Here is a 26,153-nt window from a genome sequence, read left to right on the forward strand (position 1 = left end):
ACTTGCTGAACGAATAGCTCCTGTTATTGGAATTGACAATCTTCCTTTTCTCTTTTCTTGCCAAAATACACACACAATTTCAAGGGGCGAAAATCTTGAGTAACATTCACCTTAGCATATAAGACTCATTTAGTTTTCATTTTCGTTTTCTGGGCTGCTGGTATAAGTAACAGTTCTCTCCTGTGCCTAATTAATCTACATTATGTCATTAGCATTTCTCTTTACAGTCTAAAATTTTTGGTCTTGTCCTGATAGTGGTGTCCATTCCAAATAGTACCATTTGCTTAGGATTACAGCACTGTAAATAAAGTTGTACAGGTTTTCTTTCTGACAACAGTAAAAACATGTTTCTGTCAAGTCTGTATATGATATTTAAGAATTCTGAAAATTTGATTCTATAAAATAATTTTAGCAGTATGTCCTGTCTAATCCTCCTGTTTCTGGTTTAAGAAGTTATGACTGTTTCAATATGTTTGCTTCTGATACCATGCAACAATGTCATTTCCAGTGAGCAAAAGAATCACTGTACTAGGCAGATTGGTTACATTTATTTAAAGAACAAATCAATTATTGACTTTTCTACAAAAGTATAAAGTGAAGTTTTTGCTAATGACTTAATGACTAGATACACACACGTACACACAGACAAATGTGCCCCTCCCCCCCCACACGTATCCCAAGATAACCCACGTAAGTTTTTACCTGAGCACAGAAGGAATTAATTCAGATCTTTGAAAGCAAAGAAGCTCGTGGTGAACTCCATTATAAAAGCCACATTATTCTAACATAAAATGAACTTGACATTTGGCCTAATTATACTTTTCAAGTCTTTAATATTCTGCTTATCATTATGGATATTTAAATAAAGAAAGCTACTCTGATACCTTTTGCCCTTTTTATGTTTCATAGTCTTCTTTGAATTAAAAAGGAAATTAAAGTTTTCTCAACTAGAAGTTTTAAGAGATAAATGAATAATATATAAAAATAAATAATACTAAAACTTTCCTCCTAATATTTTAGAGCAAGGAAATTGTCTATATTAAGGAAAACATCCATTACTCTTTTCTAAATATCTTCTAAAGAAAATAGAGTAAAAAGTGAATTATTATGATTCTGTGCAACTTTGAACTTTGACTTATTCAGTTCTAATCATCTATAAAAATTCTTGGGTTTTCTTCATCCTTCTGCTAAATATGGTTTAGTATTACTTTAATGTATTTACACAAACCAGAGACTAGAGTGCTTTCCAATGATTCATCTCATTGAACTTGGTTAGGTGCACAGGGAAATACTGCATTTCAGACTGCCAGTTTGAGTCACATAAAAGAACACAGAGTCACTTACTTCAGTGTTACATTAAATAGACAGCCAACTGACATCAATGATTTTGGCATTGTGGAATTCAATAATATTTCTAAATCTTTATAATTTGTTTTAGAGTTATTGAAACTAGATTTCTTTTTATTTTTCCCAGTTTTCAATTTTTTACCATATGATTTTATGAAATACCAAGATACCATTCTATAATATTTGCAATTTAAATGCATTTTTATAAAAAAATTAATAATTCAGATATGGAAAAATTAATGAATGGCTTAAGTGATTGAATCACAAAACATTTTCTTTAAACAAGAAACTGTTAAGGTAAATAGGAAGTTGTCAGACATTGAAGGGCTCACTAAGGTGAGAATGGGAGTGATTTCACTTTAGAGATGTAGACTAAATATGATTATTTTAATTCACATTCTCTGTAATTGAGAATTTGTTAGTTTAATACGTAGAAACAATAGATTAGGTCTGTTGTATTTTTTGTTTGGTTCTGTTTTAAGGTAAAAGCTTAATTCTTGCCATGGGGAACTCATCCATTATCAGGGTTTAATTATTTAGTTCTCTATTCTTATGCCCATACCAATCATTGATTATTGGTTATAATTTGATATTTCCATTTTAACTTTTCTCATGCAAATTGTACCTTAAACTCAACACATCCTCAATTATACTTACCATCTTCTCCTGCATCTAAAGCAGTATCTTCTACTGCCTTCGTTGTATGCTTGATGCACTCTGTATTCCCACCAACTCTGTGGCTTGAAACCTTAGAATCGACACCCTTCTCTCCTTTGGAACATCTAATAAGTTGCTAAGACTTACAAAATTTCTCTCTCATCCATTCTTCATATGTATTTCCTCCATCCACTAATAGCCATTTTCATTGCTTCTTCTTTAGTTTTCTTTGACTGCAACAAAGATAATTAGTATCCCCAACATCCATTTCTCCTTATTATATCAATCCTATATTCTACTCTCAGGTTAATATTTCTAGATCACAGTTGTGATGACTAAATATCCAGTTCACTTGGCTCTTTATGACTAATCTTGAATTTATATACCTTTATATCACTTACACAATGCTTATCATAGTCCTTGTAAGTGGTATGCTAATCAATAAATATGCCTCAAATGAATAAATGAATGAAGAGTGGAATGAAACCTCTCTTCACGCTAATATGTTGTGTCATATCATAGCAATAAACATATTACAGAAAAATTACATAAATACGAATATTATAGAACCTCTTAATGCCTTGTTTTTTAGGAACTTGTTCTCTGTTACATGCACGCACACCATTGAATATTAAATTCTTGATATCCTTCAAGGCTCAGATTAAATATTACCTTATCCTTGATGGTTTCTATGATTGCTGAAGGGGAAGCCAAAATTTGTACCTTTTTATTTTCCTTAGCATGTACCTTATCACAATCTTCCTTGAATAACTATTTAGGTATGTAATCTGAGCGTACTATTTCTACTACTTTTATACATAGTCATGTGAACAATAATTTTCTGTATTCTACTTCTGAGCACTCACTTTATCACCACAAAAATGGGAAGCTTCCTGCAAACTCACTCCTTCTGCAAACATATTTCTGGTATCCCCAAAGATGTGCACACTAAACTTACTGAATCAATTTTGTTCCTGTTCCCAGACAATATTCACCATGATGTTCCTTTGCTGTTTCAGCTTACACTTATTACCACTTGAGGAAGCCCCACTGTTCATGCCTATTTTGAGAATGACACTAAGCATACATTTCAGCTTCTCAAGGCTCTCACACTTCCAGATCATTATGGGTCAAATTAGTGAACAGTGTGGAGCCAAAACTGGAAAGAACGGCCTCCTCTAATTCTGGGCCCTGAGCTCTAATACTGCAGTACTGTTGAACTCCAAAGCTTCTTGTGAAAACCACACATTTCCCTTCTAGCCCTAACCCACTCACACCAATAGAACACTCACCCCAACAGAGGTAAGATCAGCTCACCTTTTCCTAGATCAGATTATTTTCTGGGACAAGCATCTCATGGTCTTCAACCCGTCAGGGGCCCATGCCATCCCCCAGAGAAACCCAGACTTCATGAAGTCCACCAAAACGTTGCTGCCCCTTATTTTTTGTGCAGAATATGAAGTCGTCATCTCTACCTTCTGTGGTGTCAGCTTGCTCCAGGAGATTTCTCACGTTTGTTTCACCACTCAGTTACATCTAGGTAGAGTAATCCATCACTTATTAGCCTGCTTCCTATTTCTCCTAATCTCAATCTATTTTTTCCCTAAAGATTGTGGGTGAATGGATAACTAATATTTCTAAAAGAATTTATCATTCCTTTGCTCCATGCTCTTTCTGTATTATTCATTCTGCCCAGCGCTAGACCCTCCTAATTACTTCCTTCACTATTTTATCAACAAGCTTTCTGTTCCCCAGTAGACAACATCTTCACCCAGGATAGTCTCATGATTGCACAATATTTAAAAGGTAAGGATCTCTCTCTTCTCTCTCCAACTCTCCAGAGGTTTCATAAATGCTCTTTCTCTTGCCAGAAATGCTCTTCCTACTTCCTCTACGCAACCCAGAAGCTATCCTTGATTTGCATCCAGTACCATCTGCCCTGTGTTGCCTCTACTAAAATCTCCAAGTGATTTTGATTTCTTCCCATCATAACTATATTTTTATTGAAAATAGAAAAAGAAACTCTGTGGCAGGCTTCACATTGTATGCTTCCTTCATATTAATTGTTACTTACAAAGTGATGATAAGTGCTTATTAAACTGAATGGAGTCAATCCATGATGAACTGACACCTGAAGTGGAAATAGGCCAGCTCCTGGTCTTCTTTCAATGTGTTTCCACATGATCCTTCATCCTTCTTAAATATATTTTCTCTATACTCTAGATAATTAAAGTAAGTTTTGCCCTTTCCTCTCAAGCTACAGTGGAAGTTTCTTTCTTCTATGCTCCCAAGTCACCCTTGTATCCATCTTGTTGCACTTGCCAGCCTATTTTACAACTGTTTGCTTAACTGTCTTTCCCTACGGTCTTATCTCCTTGACAGCAGGGACTGTGTTTTTCCCCTCGAAGTCCCCAGGAAATAGCAAAATATTTGGTATATAGTTAATACACAATATGCATCCATTGTTTGTTCAATTCTGAATGAAAATAAGATTTAGTTATTTTGTATTGCATTATTAGATTGCATTATATGTATGGTAATAATTCACTGTATTGTATATATATTATTGAATTTTTTATTGTGGAGATAGATTTTCTACCTTCTACATCCAAATCAGGGGTGTGAATATAATAACTGAATTTCTGTGATTTTATAGGAGGTGTAGTGGGGAGAAGGATAGTTCTGGGTAATTGTTTTCTTATAATAACTCTCAGGATGCTCCATGTCTTCACATAGACTCTTCTCCATTCGGTCATGGTTTACAGGCAAGTTCCAAAATATAAGCTTTAGCAATGATAGCTAAACAAAATTCCCACATCTCCTACTTGAGAAGCTATCCTAGAATGGGCATGTTTAGGTGTGTAGATATCATATTTTCCTTTTGCCTAGATGCTTTCAGCAAGCCAGAATATAAAGGATTGGGCCAGGACCTGGGGAAGTGAGCACAGGGGCTTATTCCTGGTATCAGATGCTGAGTTCCAGCTGGATGGAAGATTTTCAAAAGTTTGGACCCGTGGTTGGTTGTAGGACGCAGAGAATAACAGCAGAGTATTCTGACAGGCAGGAGGAAATGGAGACTACTGAAGCTGTGGCAGGCAGTTCTCAGAAGTCATGGAGAGGCGAGAGGAAATTCACATCTGATGTATGTGCTGGAAAATGATAAGCTATCCCTCCTCTTAAAGTTTGAAAAGCCAAACAAACTAGAGGATTGAAGAGAAGAAATGATTTGAATTTTCATTTCCCTCACAGGGCTTAGGATCATACAGGACATATAGTAGTAGCACAGAGAAAATCTTTCAAGACAGAAAAGCCATAATTTTAAAATTTAAGTTCCCGATAAGAATTGTTTGTTTGCATTTTAAGCAGTTTTCCATCAGATCACAAGATGTCAATATAGTTATTGGGAATCAAATATGCCACTTATACATACAAATGAATTCCATTTTCATCCAAATTATTCCCTTAGGAGTTTGAACAGTTATTTCAATTGAGAAAACGTTCTTGCTCTTTTTAATTATATTTAATTTTTGGAATTAATACTTTGGAATCACCTTCAGCTTCCAGCGCCTATTCTAACTTCAAAATTTATGGGGGACTCTTATTTTGTAAATAAGATGGAAATCGCGTAGTCCCAAAGTTAAGGAAGAAAATAAAATGATGAATGTTAATAACATGGTCAAAATGTAGATTGAATTAAGGTATTAATTTCCTAAGGCTTCCGTATTAAAGTTCCACAAATTAGGTGGCTTGAAACCACAGACATTTCTTGTTTCATACTTTAGGAGGCTTGAAGGACGAAAGCAAGGAGTCAACAGGGCCATGCTCTCTCTGAGACTGTAGGGAAAACCTTCCTCGCCTCTTCCTAACTTCTGGCGATTTGCTGGCCATCCTTGGTTTTCCTTGGCTTGTAGGTGCATCACTCCAATCCTCCATCTTCACATGGCCTTCTCTCAGTGTCTCTTTGTCTGCACATAGGCATCTTCTTATAAGGACACTAGTCATTTTGGGTTAAGGGCTCAACCTACTCTACTATGGCTTTATCTTACTTAACTAAATTCATCTGCAGCAACCTTATTTCCAAGTAAAGCCACATTCTGAGTGGTTGGGGATTACAACTTCAACATATCTTTTTTGGGGGTTCACAATTCAATTCCTAACAATTATAAGCATTGGGACTGATCTGCTCATAGAATTTATAAAGCTCTAAAGCTAATACCAATAGAAGAGCTCTAAGAAGATCCAGCACTTTCAGCTGCAGCTGTAGCCCTGCAAGGGGACCACCTTGACAGAAATTGGACTCTTTGGGATGAACAAGTTTTCATATATTAGAAACTTTTTTGAGAGATGGAGGTTTATTCCATACTTTACCTATCTCAGTGTTTTATAAAGAATACACACATTCAGTAAATCATTATTTAAATAATATTTCCTCAGATTCACGTTGACCATCTTTATCATATTTTTTTCAGGGCTTAAGAAAGGAGAGATCACACTGAAACTATGACATCTTCTGCCAGAAATAATTTTATATAAAGTCTACAAGACACCAAACACGAGGTTACTGTAGGGAGACAGGCCAAAATAATAAGATTCTCATGCTAAGAATAAATGAATAATGCCTATACTGCTTTCATTACTTTTGTTCCCTGTGACAAAGATAAAGTTAATTATTCAGAGATAGCAAAGAAGTCTGTTTATTGAATGTGACATGCTAGATGCAATTCTGGATTGCACTATATTGTAATACTAAAGATCAAGCAACTTTTAATCGGAATCAAATGCAGTTTTTAATTGAGCCCATTTATTGCACACGTGAGCTGTATTGAAATTTCTCTCAAATCAAAACCTCAGTAAAGATTATTGCAATTAAAAAGTGAATCTAATAAGCCAGAAGAGTCCTTTCTTGCTTAGATTCTCTTTAAATGTTACATTTTAAATCAACAATATAAATCAAGTAATTACAAATTACTTTTGTTAAAAGTTAAAATTGATTTAATGTTAACTGTGTGCTTTTTCCATAAATTTGTCCTCTTTCCTTTTGACCTCTAGCTTGTTTCACATTCTTTGTCTTCACTAAAGAGTTTATTGTTACAGTGTGTCTATATGATGCCGTGACATCTGAATGAACGGTTTGATGTTTGTCATCCACATGCTTCTCCTTCTTGATGCCATCTGGATGTTTGGCCTTGTACTTACAAACCATCTGGGTTTGTTACTATACTTTCCACTTTTCATCCAGATGTTTTGGCATTGTGTGGACAAAGCATGTGGCATTGTCTATAAAATGTAATTACATAAAAATAAATAACACTATGTAAGCAATTAAAAGAGCAACATTTTCTCATCTACAAATCTCAACAATTTTTTGCTTAGTAATGTAGTTAGGGCATGCTAGATTTTCTTTATTATATTTTAAAATTTAAATTTCACTTCTGAGCAATAAAGGACAAGTATAAAATGTTCTACCAAATTCAAAAGAAATTTCCAATATTTAAAAATTTCTAACAGAAAAATCTGTAATTTAAGATATTTGCAACTTTTAGTTATAATTAATTTACTAACTGCAATTATAGTATACCTACAGAAATCTAAGTTTAAGGGTAATAACAAAATGTTTTAAAATTCTTCCAAATTAAATTCAATGTAATAAGAAAAGTTATCTCAAGTCTTATTTTATAGAAGTCTGTTGTATAAATCATTCACACACGCATACATATTTTCCCTAATCTTTTGCTCAGATCTCTAATACAGATATTTATTTCCATATCTCTAGAGCCTGTGTACCTGTACACCTTGTACCACTGCTCTGGGAGAGAAAAAAAGATATTACTTCTCAGATCACTATGGCAACTAATATCTCTGATAAGATTTGCTTTCAAATCTCCATGTTAGTTAGCATTTGGCATTATATGTTATATAATAAGCCAGCATTCCCCAAAAGACGACAAGATAAAAGGCAGCCAATCAAAATGTGATCTAAACATCCTGGAAGATTCCTGGACCACTTCCAAATTCTTGTAAGCCTTATAAGTTCAAGGTAATTTTGGCCCAACTTCCCAAACATGTGGTATGAGAATCTCACTCAACTGGCTCAGTTTATTTCTGGTGTAATGGATCTAACTCTGGCCCAGAATTTAAGGGTGGAGATGATAAGAAACTATAAGGAAGACATTGATAAAGATGGGAATAGACTGGAAGCCCTAATATATAAGGTATTCCTGAAAGAAGATATTTAGAATGGAAAATACCAGATTTTCAGGTAAAGGGAGAAGAGGGGAGAAATAATGAGAAAAATTTCCTCAAATGCTGGACTTCTAATAATGAAAAGGTATTAGAAATTACCTGTGCCTCGGAGGGCAGAACTAGAATTAGAATTCAGAAAAAAACCTCTTTGCTTTAATACAATGGAAGAACTGAGTGACTCGGAGAAGAAAGTTCTCTATCACTAGAAGATTCATGCAGGGAACTCAATTATAAGCTGGGACTTCGTTAGAAGACTACTAGGTTCTCCTAAAAAATGTTTAAATGTTCTTCTAAAAATGTCTTCATTGTCCAGAATACTGCCAGACACATGATAGATGGTTAACGCACACACAATGAATGAATGAATTCTAAAATCATATTTTAGGTATCCTGTCCCAATGAAGACAAGCAGATTTATGACGTTCATAGAATGGCCATTTGTACCCTCCAGGGCACTTCATTTGGTTGAATACAATGCAAAAGAAACCTTCTGCATCTGTACAAGCAATGGACCTAATCATCTAAGAAAGTCCAGATAGTAAGATTTTATGTGGTGGCAAAATTTTGAAGTCACAATTAAGTAGGTTCACAATTAGCTAAGAAAATCTATCACGTTAAAGACCAAATTATTGTGTATCAAAAGGCCCAACAAATAAAGTTTTTCCCTGTCACTGAAATCATCTGTTTAGTTGAATAATAGATGAAGTAGCTGGCTTCCACGTAGGGGACATTCTGAAATAAAGATACACACGTTTTAAATTTTATGATAGTACTCAGTTCAGCAAGATGTCCCCACTCTGGGAGGGCCTTGAGAATGGAGATTGGTGAGACATGGTTAAGCACCATGAGCCCTACTATGCTCATTCAAGACAGATGCACGATAAGTGGAATTGACCACATTGCATAAATATGAATTGCTATTTCTCTCTCTGTCTCCCAAGCATATATAGTTGATTTGGGGTAAGTTAAATAAAAGCGTGATAAAATTCCATTCTACTTGGTCAACTTTCAAAAATGTAATCATCTCATACCTACCTTCAAAAACTGCGCATGTAGCTCCCAGTCCCAGACCCCAACAACTCCAATCCTCACACAGTCCCTGGAGTCAGCAGGCTACCATAATAAAGACAGAGTAGTCCCACTTGAAGTTTTATAGACGTATGGACTCTTGATGCATGCCAGCACCAAGGAGAAAGCTTCTCCAAGTCTCAAGCATAGAAAAGAATATTTTCAAAGGATTCTATTTCCAAAACCCCTCTCTCATTGAAGTATTACTTATAATTCCTCCTATTTACCACACCTCCCCTCATAATTATAACAACTCACCTCATAAAATAAGCGGTAAAGCAATTATGGAGGGACGTGTACATTTATCCACAAGGTCTCTCATCCTGTGCACTTCTTTTCTTTTTTTTTTTGATATGCTAAGATGTTCAGCAGCAGCCAATCATCCTTTAAGAAGACTCCATCTGGATCAGCATCCTCCCCACATCTTGTCCCAGGATATGTTCCTAGGAGAGGTATGAGTCCTTTCCACACGCAGCATCAAAACATGAAAGGGAAGGCAAGAACTAAGCTTAAATAGATCTTACATCACATGGGAAGTAAAGATTTCAATTTTAATTAACTAGTTTCCAGTTGCAAGAGAGAACTGCAAAATGTTCTAAGTAAGATGAAGGGAAATGCACTGGGCAGTTCTACAAATAAGAAAAGGCTCCATCCAGATGGGCAAATAGCCCTATTCAGAGAGAAGGATGAAATCAGTTCACTGAGGCAGGAGGGAGCTTTCCACTGCACAACTTTGCCATCCAAACATGCAGGCAGACAGCGAAACACACTACTCTCTTCTGAGTACTTAATTATTAAACTTGAACATTAATTCACTTATTTAACTAATATTTATGAAGTCCCTACTGTATACCAGGCACTGTGCAAGCACAGAAAAAACAGCAGTGGGTAAGATAGGCTTGGTCCTAATTTGTGACAGACTTGAATGGTCCTAAGACCTGATGGGGTTAAGTGCACTGGACCAGCTAGTGGCCCACCCACGAGGCAAACTCCACATCCTGCTTAAGCACCAGGGCTGAATTCATAAGGAGAAGGATTGCTGTTACTTTCGGGTGAAGATTTTTCTGTTTTAGAGAAATCCCATGAGAGATATAGATCATGGAAAGGAGTATCTAAAGAACAGGATCAGGTTGACCCGTGAATGTGACTACCACTGGAGAATATCACGCAGGATCCGCCTGAGTATGTTAGGACATTGAGTGCCATTGTTTAGCATTTTCCCAACCAACTTGTACACATCCAATTTACATGTAATTCTCAAAATAATTTTTACCACCACTTACTGAATAGAAAATTCTCAAAGTCGTATGTATATCAAACTCATCAATTTTAACAGAAACTTAATATACTGTTTGACTCAGGAGATGGAAATTGTGGTATCAAGTCCTCCACATGATGTAAGGCATGATACTCTCAAAGGAGGCACCAGGGGTGGCATGAGCAGGACCACTGAGACTCATAAAAATCACCCAGTATGAAGCCACCCACGTTATTGCTTGATAGTACAGAACTCTTCTGTATGGTATACACCCTAGCTTTGAAACAAGTTTAGTTTCCCTCAAAGGTAAGATCTTAAGCTGACCAGATATCACAGACGCTTACAGCTTGATTGAAGACTGTGAGCATTCTGATGTAGTGTTTGGAAGGACACTCCCTCCTCCCATAGGGAACTGTGATACAATGTCCAACACTAAGTTAATAATGGAGAAAACAGAGGGGGTGCTAATTGTTCTCTCCGTAACGAGGCTGGGCCACAACTTGGAGGGAATGAAAATCACCAGAGATATGGTGACTCTGTGCAAAACCTAATGCGTTATCACAATAGTAAAGGCCTGAGAAAGGAAAGAGGAGAGAATGCTTAGAGGCCTCTCTACACCGCTGTAGGGATCTTTGAAGCTTAAGTTTCTCGTCTTCAAAAGGAACACTTTTCTCACGGAGGAAATAATAAAAGTATTGGCTTCAAAGTAAAGGCTAACTGCCACCAGAGATATGCTCCCCAATTCTGGGTCTCCTTCCCTTGACACTTTTCTTAGGTGTTTCAGAGACTCCTGACATGGTGTCTAAATCTGTTCATGACCTATGCAATCCTCTTTGGTGACTCACTTAATAAATATTTATAAAAAATACAGTATGTATCTGTACTATGTCAGGCACAAAAGTTTTAAACAAAGAATAAATCCCAGCCGCGTGCCTAGTCACTGCTCCAAACCCCCTTGTTGACCGAATGCTCTTGGGGTCTAAGCTTCCTCTTCTGTGATTAAGGGATAGCAATAGCCACCTGACAGCATTGCATTTTAAGTCCTTTCTTACGAGTTTTCAAGGACTAAGGCAACAGTGAGTACCTGCACAGTCATCTTAGGCTATTTCAGCATTTCTGTGAGAGATGGTTTTAATTTTAAAGCCCGTTTCCTGTTATTTTCATTATGTTTTTTCCCATAAAGAATACCAAAAAGGTATGCAACAGAAAAAAAAAAAAACAACTAGAGAAGGAACTAAAGAGAAAGTTTTTCTCCAGTGTTACATCCAGAGCAGTTTCCTTTACATTTATGAGTCTAAGTTCATTGAACCATCTGTAAAATGGAGGTGATAATAGCTATCATGGCTGCCTACCGCAAGAATAGGTGCAAGAGATCTTTGAAATAATATACATCACAGTACTTGGAAAGTTATAAAGAGTTATAGAAGTTTATAGAATATTGTAACTCATTTGAAATGCTGCAAGAACAAGCAAATGCACGTCAAAGAGCGACAAGAGTCATCAGGCCCGGGGCCAGCCACACAGCCAAGTAGTTAAGCTCGCACGCTTGGCTTCAGTGGCCCAGGGTTCGCTGGTTCAGATCCTGGATGCAGACCTAGCACCGCTCATCAAGCCATGCTGAAATGGCATCCCGCACAGAACTGTAAGGACCTACAGCTAGGATATACAGCTGTGTATTGGGTGGGGGAGCTTTGGGGAGAAAGAATGAAAGGAAAAAGAGAGGAAGATTGGCAACAGATGTTAGCTCAGGGCCAATCTTTAATTAAAAAAAAAAAAAAATAGTCATCAGGCTCTTGTAACCTCTCCACTTTCACTTCGGCTTCTTTATATAGAAATCCCAGACTCAAACCTCAGGGCTCAGTTAAGCTAGTCCCTTCCCAGGAAGGCTTTCTCTGGACCTCCTGTCCCTGGTGAGGCAGCGCCTTCACATGCACTTCAAGAGCACCACGCCCAGTCCTATTGTAACCTGTAAGCTGTGAATTCATTACCACTTACCCTTCTTGCTCTCCCACTAGAGTGAAGCCAAGCCTCATGCGTAGTCCGTCTTTATCCTCCAGACGTTTTGCACGTACTTCTCACAATGAGTACTTAGTAATTTTTTTCAACTCTGCTGCTCTTATTGTTTCTATGGATCCTTTCTTTAGCTGGTTCTGAAAAAGTTCACTCACGGATTTGAATAAAATAAAAAATTTTGGCAGGAGGAGAAAAATAATGGAATGTCTCCTACCTTTAAAGTGCTTCTCAGTGGAAGAAATTGTCATCATTATCATCATCATCGTTAAGTGCATTTATGAAACACTGAATCCACTTGAAAAAAAATGCGTAAGTTCAATGCATTTCAAATTTTCACATTTTCTATGGAGAAATTTATCAAGAGAAAAGAATGCATCGTGTTAACCTTAAGTTATTTACTGTCTCCTCAACATCCTTATAAATGCTGAGAAAACAATGCAACTTATGTTACTTATTTAGGTAAAATTACAATACATTTTTTATAGGCTGTCTGTGTATTCTACATTTCATCTCTTATAAATCAGTAATGCAATATTTTAAACGTATTTCCTAGAAATAGAAACACAGTTTTATTTTGTAGACCATTAATCATCATAACATGTAGATTATTAATTAATTTTATAATTATGTTTATCCTGTTATTATTTGGAATGTCAGTTCTTAGTCATCAAAACAAATTCTCCAAAATTGCATTGATTCTCCCTAGACAAAAATGCATTTTATCGCAAATGCATACATCTTTCCTAGGAAGGCCTCACAGCAGCAAATGAACACTATACTAATTGGTTTCTTTCATTGAATCATTTTTTGTCTTTCTGGCAGACTAATTGAAAACGACCAATATTTACTGAAAGGATATTCTGAAAGGAGATAGGCTAGGATTAGATGGTAAAGGGAATTTTATACCATGTTTACTGAGTTATATGGTGTCCCCCCCCAAATTCATGTCCACCTAAAACCTCAGAATGTGACTTTATTTGGAAATAATATCTTTGCATATGTAATTAATTAAAATGAAGTCGTACTGGATTAGAGTAAACTAGAACAGGGGGAAGACAGCCATGTGAAGTTGGCCATGTGAAGATGTGGGCAGAGACTGGAGTTGTGCTCCCACAAACCAAGGAAAGCCTGGGGTCACCAGAAGCTGGAAGAGACAAGGAAGGATTCTTCCCTAGAGACTTTTAAGGAAGCATGACTCTACCAACAGCTTGATTTCAGACTTCTAGCTTTCAGAATTGTAATGGAACAAATTTCTTTTGTTTTAAGCCATTTCATTTCTGGTAGTTTGATATGACAGCCCTAGGAATTCAATATATCATGCGGAAGAATTGTATAAACTTTGACTATGAGATCATCTGGAACAGTTGTCTATGTGACTGGCTGATCAAAAAAATATAAAGATAAGAATACGGAAAAGCTTCTTTTTAGAGAAAACCTTAAGCACTTAAGCGGATGAGGGATGTCCTTCTGAGATCTGGGGAGCTAAAGAGGGATGAGGCCATAGAGAGGGCCACCACGCCGGTGAGAGCTAAGTTCAGCCAAGAACTAAATATAAACCAGCCGGCAAACAGGAGCAAAGTATAGTAAAAATAGAACATGAACAACTCTGTTAATTTTTTTGTGTGATTCTATAGGATTTTATGACTCCAGTCACACATGTAGTGCAGTGTTAGTACATTGCAAAATGACTTATGTCATACATCGTTCCTTCCTTTCATTCTTCATTTTGTGCACTTTTCCTAGAAATTATACTTGAATGATTTATTTTCTAAGGTTTATTATTTTCCCATTCTATGGTCAACTTAATATGAACACTTTGCCGGTGGAGGAGGGCCGACATTTAAAAATTAACCTATCAGGATATTTCCTCTATTCTGGAATTTCTTTCAGGAACATCAGTTGATATAGCATTCTTCCTTACTCAATTCACTGCTCTCCTCCAACAATGAATCTGTTCCATTGTTTGGTGGTACACAGAGTGGCTCAGAATATGTTTTTTAGTTCACCTTTGTGGATCACAAGAGTGAAAACAGGGAGGTCCACAGTGTGTGTTGATTCATGATAATCCAGCTACAAGAAGAGCCAATAATATGTCCAACATGAACCACATCTTGTTTTGTATTCCTAGTGACTAACACATTTGGCCTATTACATATCAGTTTCTCAATAAAGGAATGAGGCACAATTTAAAAGAAAAACTGTGAGGTAGACCTTTGCAAAGACAGAGAAGTGGTCTAGGTACTACTTATAGCGTTTTCACAATGATTAAATATAGGGGCAGGGGTTTGAGCTACTGGTCAGGGTAATATCCTCATGGTATATCCTTGCCTATTAGCCTGTCAGATTTAGGTTTAGAAACAGTGCTGAGCTTTGCACAGCTCTGTTGGGCAGTTGTTTGCAACAACTAACAGAGTGACAGAAATTAGAAAAGGGAAATATGGGGTCTGGGGTTCCTGTTAGTTTAGAAAAACCTGTCATGAAAGGAGTTGTACACTACAGAGTTGTAGCAGAACTCAGTAGCCCCGGGCTTGTCAGTTACTTCACAAGTTAACTCCAAGATTCTGTTTGGGGACTTGACTAAGGCAGTTAATTTGGTCATGTGATTTTACACTAATAAATAAAAAATAGATGATCCAGTAATTCAATATGTGTAAGGTGAACTCCTCAGAGAGAGGAAAAATGGATCAAATAGGATGGGTTGAAATTATCGGGCAGGCATTGTCTGCTTAAATTAATCTTTCAGTGCACCTATTTTTAGGGCTTGCCATAAGACACACACTACACTAGGCACTGGGATACAAAATCTTCAGGGACTTGCTGTTAAAAGAGGTTTGATGTGTGATAGAATTATAAACAATAAACTACAGCAATGTGATCATTCATTCATCCATTCATGCATTTATGCCACAAATGCTCATTAATGCCTTCTCTGGGTCAGGCGTTTGCACCAGGCTTTGAGAACACAGAGATGAAAAGACATGGCCCATGCCCTCATGGAATTTATAGATACCAAACAAATAATTACAAGTGCTCTGAACAACTAAAAAGAAATGCAACATGCTGTAGAAGTGTTTAACATGTGAACAAAACTCACCTTGGTGGCTGGGTAAGGTTACCTGGAGGAAAGGCTGTCTACACTGATACAAAAGGATAAATAGGAGTGAAATTTTGGAGGAAGTGTTTCAAGCACAAAGAATATCATGTAAGAGACCTGAGTTAAAAGAGCATAAACTTATACAAATGAAATGTATTCTATTTGACTCAAGTTTATATCTTTAAAAGGAGAATAGCAAGAAAGGAGGGTGAATAGGTGGGCAGGTGCTAAATTGCACACCTTGAGAGCTGGTTAAAAAAAAATGAGTTAATCCTTAAATACTGAATTCTTAAGATCTTAATCCTTATAAGCAATAGGAAGCCATTGAACCAATGGGGAGTAAAATGATCAAATGTGTGTTTTTCAAATATCGCTCAGGTGCAGAGTAGAGTCTGAGTCATAGAGAGTCAGGAGTGGAAGCTGGACAACCAGGGAGGAAGGTATTCAGTGTCCGGGAGAGACAAGATGGCTTGGACAAGGACCGTGGTGATAGGAAAGAAGCGGATGGTTTCAAGAGACAATAGAAGTTAGAATTTAGAAGATTAGTGACCCATTAGATGAGGAAGATGAAGGAGGGGGAGCCTTTACAACGAGTCTCAAACATCTAGCAGGAACAAGCGATACGTGTTGTGTCACTTACTAAGAGAGGGCATATGGAAGGAGAAGAGTTGAAGTGCCCATGAAACATCAGAGTCATGATCTGAACAGGCCTCTCTGGGCCAACTGATCAGCAACAATCTAAACTGCCTACAGGGACAGAAGTAAATAGAGTCTTTTTTTGTTTAACTGCCATCCTTTTCTTCTGTGAAAGCATCTTTCTTCAATTTAGAAAATGTTGCCTCATCATTCCAAAGGCTGCAATGTTTTTACTGACCTCACTTCTCTGGTCTAATCAAAAACATCTCCTGGAATTTTTCCATGTAGGACGAGGAAGTCTCTAAGTCAACCCCTCCATGAGGGAGGTGGAAATAGACGTGAACCCTGGAGAAGTTGGTTACCACTTCCCTTGAGCAAGGAGGAAAGTGGTTGGCATAAGAGAGAGGGAAGCGGGATGAGTGGATCACTACCCTCGGTGCGGAGTAGTAGCAGCTACTAGAGAACCCCAAAGGATTTAAGTGAAGGTTACCTACGTATTAGTTAGGAAGAACATTAAAACACAGCAATTGCTTTTGCTTTGAAGTGAAAGATATATCAAGATTTCTTTAGCCATGTTTCCAAAAGAAGCAAAGTTGACATGGTTGATCTAACAACACTACACTGATTGGCATGAAGCGTTCTATGCTCTCTGCTTCTTGGTGTCTCCTTGATACATCAAGAAAGTGGGGAGCCCTACTCTTGTTCTTTGCTAGTCAAGGAAATTTTGCTCACCCCGAAGCATTATTTCATGTAGATCTGGATTTTGGGGATAACCTGATCCTTAACTGTTGAACACAGAATTGAATACCTACAGTGTAGTTTTGGGGTCATCCTATACTCGAAAGACCTCAAGTTTTACTACAATATACATTATTTTGGAGAAAGTTAAACCTGCCTAAAAATAGTTACCCAAATGGGAGAAAAAGCTACAGGGTTACTTTGTTGCTTTTAAGTCTTGGTAAATATGTAAAAGAGGCCCCAAATCTAGCAATGATCACAATCTTACCCAAGTCTCAATCTGGTTCATGAAAAATGGTCCACTTTTTTTCTCCTTATGCATACAGACCATTTCAAGATTCTCACAAAAACATTTTATCTTTTATTGCCACTTTTAATAATCTGAGGCTACTTCAGGGTTACCAGCCTTGCTGGAAATTGTCTGCTTTGGAAAATTTGCCCTTATTGAACCCAGCTTGAACCTTAACCATCCTATGTAAAAGTTGTAACAAAATCATTAGTTCTGTTTATCGCTAGTATTTATTTAGGCAGCAATGTGACTAATTGGAAATGAAAAGTGCTCTAAGTGTAAAATACACCAGATTTCAGAGATTTAGTATGAAAAAAGGATGTAAAGTAAATCATTAGTAAGTTTTCAATATTGACTATATGTTAAAATAACATTTTAGATATATTGGGTTAAATAAAATATATATCAAAATTAATCATATCTATTTTGTTTTACTGTTTTTAATGTAACTACTAGAAAGTTTAAAATTGCCTGTGTCTTAAATTTACATATCATGTTATATTTCTATTTGACTGTGTAGTCTGGAAGTTTCTGACAAGAGAATAAGTGGAATCAACCACAGATTTTAAATATGTGATGTGGGAAGAAGGGTTATGATAAGATTTGTTTTTTAGAAATTTAGTGATAGTTAAAAACACAATTTGGATTAGGAAGAGAACAGAAACAAAGAAATCAGTAAGCTGAATATTTCATGAGTCCTAACAAGAGATGACAGGAAAGTGAACTGCATTTGTGGCCTGAAAGAAAAAAAACGAATTTAGAACCTATCTTGGGTTTAGCACTGGGAACATTTGGAGTTGAGTCAGATGTTTGGATTAAGGAAATTGGAGGAACTGAGAATATTACCTCCAGTGTCTGGGTGGATGTGGTAATATGATAATGTCTTCAACAGAGAGGCAAAAGACAAAGAAAAAATTTCTTACATTCCCAAAGGAAACAAAGGAACTGACTTGAGAGTGTTAATAGCAATTAGTCAACTAAAAACCAAGTGTCTTACAATAGCTTCAAATAGTTCACCCCAATTTAAATTCCTAAATGGAGTGAAAAGATTTAGCAAGCCATCTAATGAGTTCTTTCTTCCCAGAGCAAGCTTCTGGGAAGAAATTTATAAAGCAGAAAATTTTCCCTAGAGCAAAAATTTTTCTTTCTTTGATAAAGAAATAACATAAGCGTGATATACAAACTAACTAAATTTAATTATGTTACTAGAGTTACAACATCATAATTGAGCCACACAGACCTGTATTATAAACAAAGCCAACTCTTATGATGAGTATGCTAGAAAGGGGGAAATAGATAACATGTTCAAAAGTGGCTACTCCTATAAGTCAAAAATTCAAATACTTGTAATTAACCTCAATAGCATTCTTAATTTTATAATTTATGGTTCCTCATATTACTATGCTAATTGGTTGCAGCAAATACTATGTTGAAACTCAAAGTGTAATATTGAAAGAAATATTTATTGCCTCTTTCATTTATTCAAACAATATTTGTTGATTACCTACTATATATGCTAAGCCTTTTGGTTACCAAAGTCAATTGGACAGACTTACCCTGTCTTATGCAGTTTTCAGTTTAAGCTTGAGAAGAAAATCATTATTTATATACGTTTTATAAGTACAATAAAGAAGTTCAAGTTTCTGTGCACTAAAAAGGGGCTCTAATCCAGAGTTGGAAAGAGTCTAGAAAGTCAGAAAAGTGTTTCTAGAGAAAATGACATCCACAGTGAGAATCAAAGAAGGAGTAAGATTAGCTAGTTAAATTAGATTAGTTGGAGGTAGAGTAGAATGAGGTCATGTGCAAAGGTCATGAGGTGAAAGAGAATGAGATGCATGCTGCATCTAAGAAATAGGTGATTTAATGGGAACATTGAGCTATAATGTTAGATTGTCATTCATCTAGGTTGGACAGATAAATGAGAATCACTTTATAAAAGGCTTTCTAAATCATAATAAGAGTGTGCTTTTTGCTGAAGCCTGCTGTTATCATTTTACACCTTTGGTGCTGTTTGATTATTTTTAAATACATGTTACCTTTTTAATAACAAAAATTCTAGTAAGAATAAATTATGCAGCTTCCAAACAATGGAATATTATACAACAGTTTAATAGAAGAGTAAGATAAATCTCCATGTATTAACTTGGAGGGATGACTAGATTTATTTTTAAAGAAAACAACAGGTTATACAATTTGTATAAAATCATATGTGTTTATATATGCACAGAAACTTCAGGAAGGACATCCACAAACTATTTCTATGTAGTATAATGACTACCTCTTGGGCTTGTAATGGGGTTGATTTGGTCAAGGAAATATATGTAATCTCTAATGTTTGAGTCAGAAGATAAATGGATAAAGAAATATTTATCAATCCTATAGTAAGCAAGAAAAAGTAAAAACAAAGAAGAAAAAATATACTAAAATATTACAAAAATATAATGGCAAAATTCTAAATATTATTATTAATAAAAATATTGCTAAATTAAACAAGCCTACTAAAGTGTAAATTTCAGAAAATCAGAATAGATTTGAAGAATCTGGCTAGTTGCTGTCTATAGGTGACACATCTAATAAACAAAAACAAAAGTAAAAAGAGAGAATGTGAAAACAGAAATTCTGAATAGACTCTAACAAGCAAAAAGATTGAATTAATAATTTACAAAGATTTCTATAAAGAAAATTTCACTGGTGAAATCTATACCTAAAGAAGAGTATATACCAAGCCTTCACAAACTCTTCCAAAAAGATAGAAGAGGATGGGACATTTTCCAGCTTATTCCATGAGGCCAATATTATCCTTTATCAAAACCAGATAAAGACATTACATAAAAAGAAAACTATGCACCTGTGTTCCTCATGAATATATATGCAACAATTCTTGACAAAATACTAGCACACTGAATCCAGCAATATATAAAAAGAATTATACACCATGACCAATAAGAGTTATCCCAGGAATGCATGATTTGTTTAACATCCAAAAATTGATCAATGTAATACACTGTATCAATAGAATAAAGGACAAAAACTGCATGATGTTTTCAATAGACACAGAAAAGGCATTGACAAAATCCAATATCCTTTCATGATAAAAAAGACTAAAAGAACGAGGAATATAAGAGAACTTAGTCAATCTGATAAAGGGCATCTGTGAAAAACCTACTGCTAACATCATACTCAATGGTGAAAAAGTGAATGCTTTCCCTCTTCCATCAGGAAAAAGATGGTGTCTGTAATCACCACTTATAGTCAACGTTGCACTGGAGGTTTTAGCCAGGGAAATTAGGCAAAAAAGTGATAAAACATATTCAGATTGGAAAAGAAATAAAACTGTCTCAATTTACAGATGATATGATCTTGTATATAGAAAATCCTAAGGGAACCTCAAAACAAAGATCAGATCTGATAAGTGCACAGCAAGACGCAGCATACAAGATCAATATAAAAAAATCCACAGAATCAGAGAAAATATTTTCAAATCCTATTTCTGATACTTGCATCCGGAATATACAAAGAACCTCCACAACTCAACAATCAAAACACAAACAATCCAACTAAAAATGGGCAAAGGATCTAAATATACATTTCTCAGAAAAAGATATACAAATGGCCAATAAGTACATGAAAAGATGATTAACACCATGAGTCATTTGGGAAATGAAAAGCAAAAGTACAACAAGAGGGAGGAGAGGGGTGGGTGAAAGGGGTGGTTAGGCACACATGTGTGGTGATGGATTATAATTTGTCTTTGGATGGTGAACGCGATGTAATCTACACAGAATTAGAAATATATTACGATGTACATCTGAAACCTATATAATGTTATAATCCAATGCTACTGCAATAAAAAAACTTTAAAAAAAAGTACAATGAGATACCACTGCACACCCAACAAGATGACTATGATAAAAAAGGGAAGACAGTAACAAGTCGCGATGAAGATGTGGAGAAATTGGAACCCCCCATACGTGGTTAGTGGGAATGTTGATTAAAGGAACTATCTTGGGAAACAATTTGGCAGTTCCTCAAATTTTTGAACATAGTATTAACATATGATTCAGCATTTCTACTTCCAGGTATATTCCTAAGAGAAATAAAAGTGTGTGACATATCTCTACACAAAAATGTGTGTGTGAATGTTTATAGCAGCATTATTCATAATGGCCAAAAAGTGGAAACAAGCTAAATGCCTATCAACTCATGAATGAACAAAGTATGGTGTATCAATGCCATAGAATATTATTTGGCAATAAAAAGAAATGACATACTGAAACATGCTAAAACATGGATAAACTTTGAAATCGTTTTGCTAACTGAAAGATACCAGTCATAAAAGACCACATATTCTATGATTCCATTTATGTGAACTGTCAAGAACAGACAAATACATAAAGAAATAAAGTGAGTAAGTAAGGAGAGTGGGTGCCCACAGCTATAAAGGGGAGTAACAAGATTGCTAACGTGTATGGGATTTTCATTTGGGATGATAAAAATGCTTCTGTGTTTAGAGAACTTTCTTAAGCCATTACTTCAGGATAAATTTGCTACCTACAAATTCTCCTCGTTTTTCTTTATCTGAGAGTGGCTTGATTTCCCTTTCATTCATGAAGGGTATTTTTCACTGGGTATAGGATTCTGGATTGACAATTCTTTTCTCTCAGCACTTGAAAAATATTGTGCCACTTCCTTCTGGCCTCCATGGTTTCTGGTAAGAAATCCACTGCCCTTCAAATAATTTTCCCCCTGTAGGTAAGGTGTCATTTCTCTCTCACTGTTTTTGAGATTTCTTTTCTTGGTCTTTAGTTTTCAGAACTTTGACTATGACATGCCTTGTTTTGAGTTTCTTTGAGATTATGTTGTTTGAGATTCACTTAGGTTCTTCAATCTGTAGGTTTAGGTCTTTTGCCAAATTTGAGTATTTGGAGCTATATACCAACTACTATACTTAGCACTATATTTTACGGTGAAAGACTAACTTCTGTCATCTTAATACCAGGAACTAGTCAAGGATATCTACTATCACCACTCTTATTTAACTTAGTGCCAAAAGTTCTAGCCTGTGAAATAAGGCAAGAAGGAAATAAAAGGCAAAGGGACCTGAAAGACTGAGATAAACCTAACTGTCCTCTTTGTGGATGACACGATTGATGATTGTCTTTGTAGAGAATCCCAAGTAATATACACAACAAAAGAAAAACAAAAAACCCTCCTAAAACTAACAAATGAATTCAGCAAGGCTGTAGGGTACAAGATAAACATACAAAATTCAGTTGTATTTCACTGAATTAGCAATAAACATGTGAACAGCAAGAAAATACGATGTCATTGACAACTGCTTGAAAAGAATGAAATGCATGTAAATCTAACAATATGTGTACAAGAGTTACAAGCTGAAAACTACAAAATACTGATGAACGAAAGCAAAAAATATCTAAACAAATGGAGAAGGATAGCATGTACATAAATTGGAAGACTTACATAATAAATATATTAATCATCTCCCAATTGATAAACTGCTTTAATGCAATTCTTAAAAAAAAATTCCAATGTGATTTTTTGTAAATATATGGACAAGATTATTATAAAATTCATATGGAAAGGTAAAGGACCTAGAATAGCTAAAATAATTTTGAAAAGAAAGAATAAATTGAAAGGAATCAGTCTATCTGAAAGCAATACTTACTAAATATCCATAGTAATCAAAACTGTAGTATTGGCTGAAGGATAGACAAATAGATCAGTGAAACAGAATGGAGAACCCATTGACAGACCCACACAAATATGGCCAAGTAATTTTTAACAAAGACACTAAAGGAATTCAAGAGAGGAAAGGTAGCCTTTTCCACAAATGGTGCTTGAATAATTAGATATTGATAGCCAATCCATACAGACTATCCACCTTGATTTAAGCCTCACGTGTTATACAAAAATTACCTTAAATGGTTCCAATTTTTCCACATCCTCACAACACTTTTTATTTTATTATTATTTTTATTTATTTATTCATTTTTTGCTGAGGAAGATTTGCCCTGAGCTAACATCTGTGTCAATCTTCCTCTATTTTGTTTGCAAGTTGCCGCCACAACATGCCTGCAGACAAGTGGCTGCACCTGGGAACTGAACCGAGGCCGCCAAAGCAGAGTGTGCCAAACTTAACCACTAGGTCGTGGGGCTGGACTCTTTATTATTTCCTTTAGTAATAGCCATTCTAATGGGTGTGAGTGGATGTCTCATTGTGGTTTTGATTTGCATTTCCCCGATGATTAGTGATGTGGAGAATCTTTTCGTAGACCCATTGGCCAATTGTATGGCTTCTTTGGAGAAATGTCTGTTCAAGTCTTTTGTCCAGATTTTGTAATTGGATTATTAGGGGTTTTTTGCTATTAGGTTATAGGAGTTCCTTATATATTTTGGAAGTTGCCTTCTTATCAGATATATGGTTTGCAAATATTGTCTCATATTGTGTAGGTTGCTTTTTCACTCTATTGATTATTTCCTTTGCTGTGCAGAAGCTTTTCAATTTGATATAATCCTACTTGCCTAATTTTGCTCTTGTTGCTTGTACTTTTGTAGTTATATTGGTATGTCAGTTTTATATTTACTAGTAAAATTGTCAGCCATCAAAATGTAAACAGTCCTTTTTCCCTCCATCTTCTTGCTCTCCAGCTCCTAACAAGTCCACTAGGAAAGGAAGGTAAGACAATTAATAAAAACAGCATATTTTTTAGTACACATTCTCCTCAGCTCATTGATCACTGAAGTAAACTAAGCAAGTTAGCATTTGATGTGTTGTCATTAAAAGTTTTTGAGACAGAGTTAATTTTTTAAGGATTATTTGTTATTAAGAAAATAATTTCAAATTATACATGTTGATTGAACCTGACTCCATGGAATGTATTTTCAAGCAACTACTGTAATTTTAGATATTGTCTGTAGAATGACTTTTTCTCTATCCAATCCATAGATAAGATTTAGGACAAGTCTCTGGACATGTTGGATCACTTACTGTATTGATTTGCTAGGATTGCCATAATAAATATCACAAACTGGGTGACTTAAACAACAGAAATTTATTTCCTCACAGTTCTGGAGGCTGGAAGTCCAAGATCAAGGTGTCCTCAGGGTTGGTTTTATTCTCCTTGACTTGTAGATACCCTAACAACCCATTTAACTCAATTCTCTCTTTATAGGCCCTGTCTCCAAATATTTCCACACTGTGAAGTACTGGCAGTTAGGACTTCAACATATGAATTTTTAGGGACACTTTCAACCCATAACTCTCACATATTATGATACCTTCAGTCACTTGTTTTCATAAGAAACAATGACTCAGCTTAGCAAAACTATGCCTGGTTTACTGTAATAATCACATTTTCAAAGTTAATCTCAAGTCAGAGATGACTCCCTCCTACGATAAAGGCTATTTCAGCCTAGCCTCCTGGAGTAAGAAAAGCTGGGGAGCAGGTCAGCTTTTTGCTTTTTCCAAATCTCCTACCTTTCTTCCCTATCTTCCTAATACCAGCTTGTGATTTTTTCCACAATTGTACTCACCATTCATATTTCTCAAGCATGCATTATGTACCAAACCATTGTGTTCCTAAAACTGCAGGACATGCATATGAAGTTCTCTGAGTGGTCTATTACATGTCCATTTCTCTTGGCGTGAGATGAGGAACGACTCCTCACAGCCCTGTCCATTGGAGGTGGGGTCGAGGCTAAGCACACTGATACCTCTTTCTATAGATCTTCTCTGAACGTTGAGCCCTTTCTCAGTCTTTCCAGCTGTTTTTATAGAGTGAAAGTAGCAGTTTGCTACTTCTGATTTCTGATTTCTCCCTTTTTCACATCCTGCATAGTGATCTCACGCTTCAGATTACAATGTGGCATTTTTTTACGGTGGGTCCTCAATGTAATTGAGACATTAAAAATTTCATTTTAAATGTTTTGCTTCATAGCCATTATGCTGACACAAGATTTGTGAGTTTTTCCAAAATAAAATTTTTTGAAAAGAATAAAATGATTGACTTATGCCCCTTCTCACTGCCATCCAATCATATGTCTAAGAAACTGACAAAGAATAAAATCAGTATAACTCATAATTTCAAATCATAGAAAAATTATTGTTTAAAATGGGACTAAAAGACTCAAAAAGTCATATAATTCTTGAAATAAATTTTAAAAAAATTTCAAAGAAGATGTAGATTCCCATAAGTTTACTAATGAATCCAAAGATTTCACCTCTTATAAATCATTTAAGAACAGTCAGCATCATGGAATTAATTGGAAGCTTAGCTCATGAATAAAATTATTCTTTGATACTCAGTCTCCTTCTGAGGTGACTTTGGAGTGTCCACAGCTCAAATTTCTGTGGCAGGTTAGCAATTTCCAGGATCAGTAATGGTGGCAGAAATGTAAGAGGAAGCCACGGTCTTGCTCCCTTTTGGTCGTTGAAGCCTGTCTGTCTGCATAGAGTGGATCCTGCAATGAATGCGCAGATGGTTAATCAATTGCAGGTGTTCTCCTTCATCTAGCAAAATGCCACTCAAACTCAAAATACACTCAAAAATAATAAAACAACAGTTTCGCATCCCAAGATATCTGTTTTACAGTCCTGTTACCAAAATAAAGCAAGAGAGAGGATTCATTCATTTACCCATTCCCTCACTCATTTGATTCACACGAGAGCTACTAAGCACTCACTACATACAAGGTAAGTGTGAGACATTATAGTGCTACATAGAAGTCTGTTTAGATCTGGATTGTATAAGTTTTATAAAGTAGTTTGTAAGTGCCAGGTAACTTGCCAG

This window comes from Equus przewalskii, chromosome 9, assembly GCF_037783145.1.
Source record: "Equus przewalskii isolate Varuska chromosome 9, EquPr2, whole genome shotgun sequence".
NCBI classification, from domain to species: domain Eukaryota; kingdom Metazoa; phylum Chordata; class Mammalia; order Perissodactyla; family Equidae; genus Equus; species Equus przewalskii.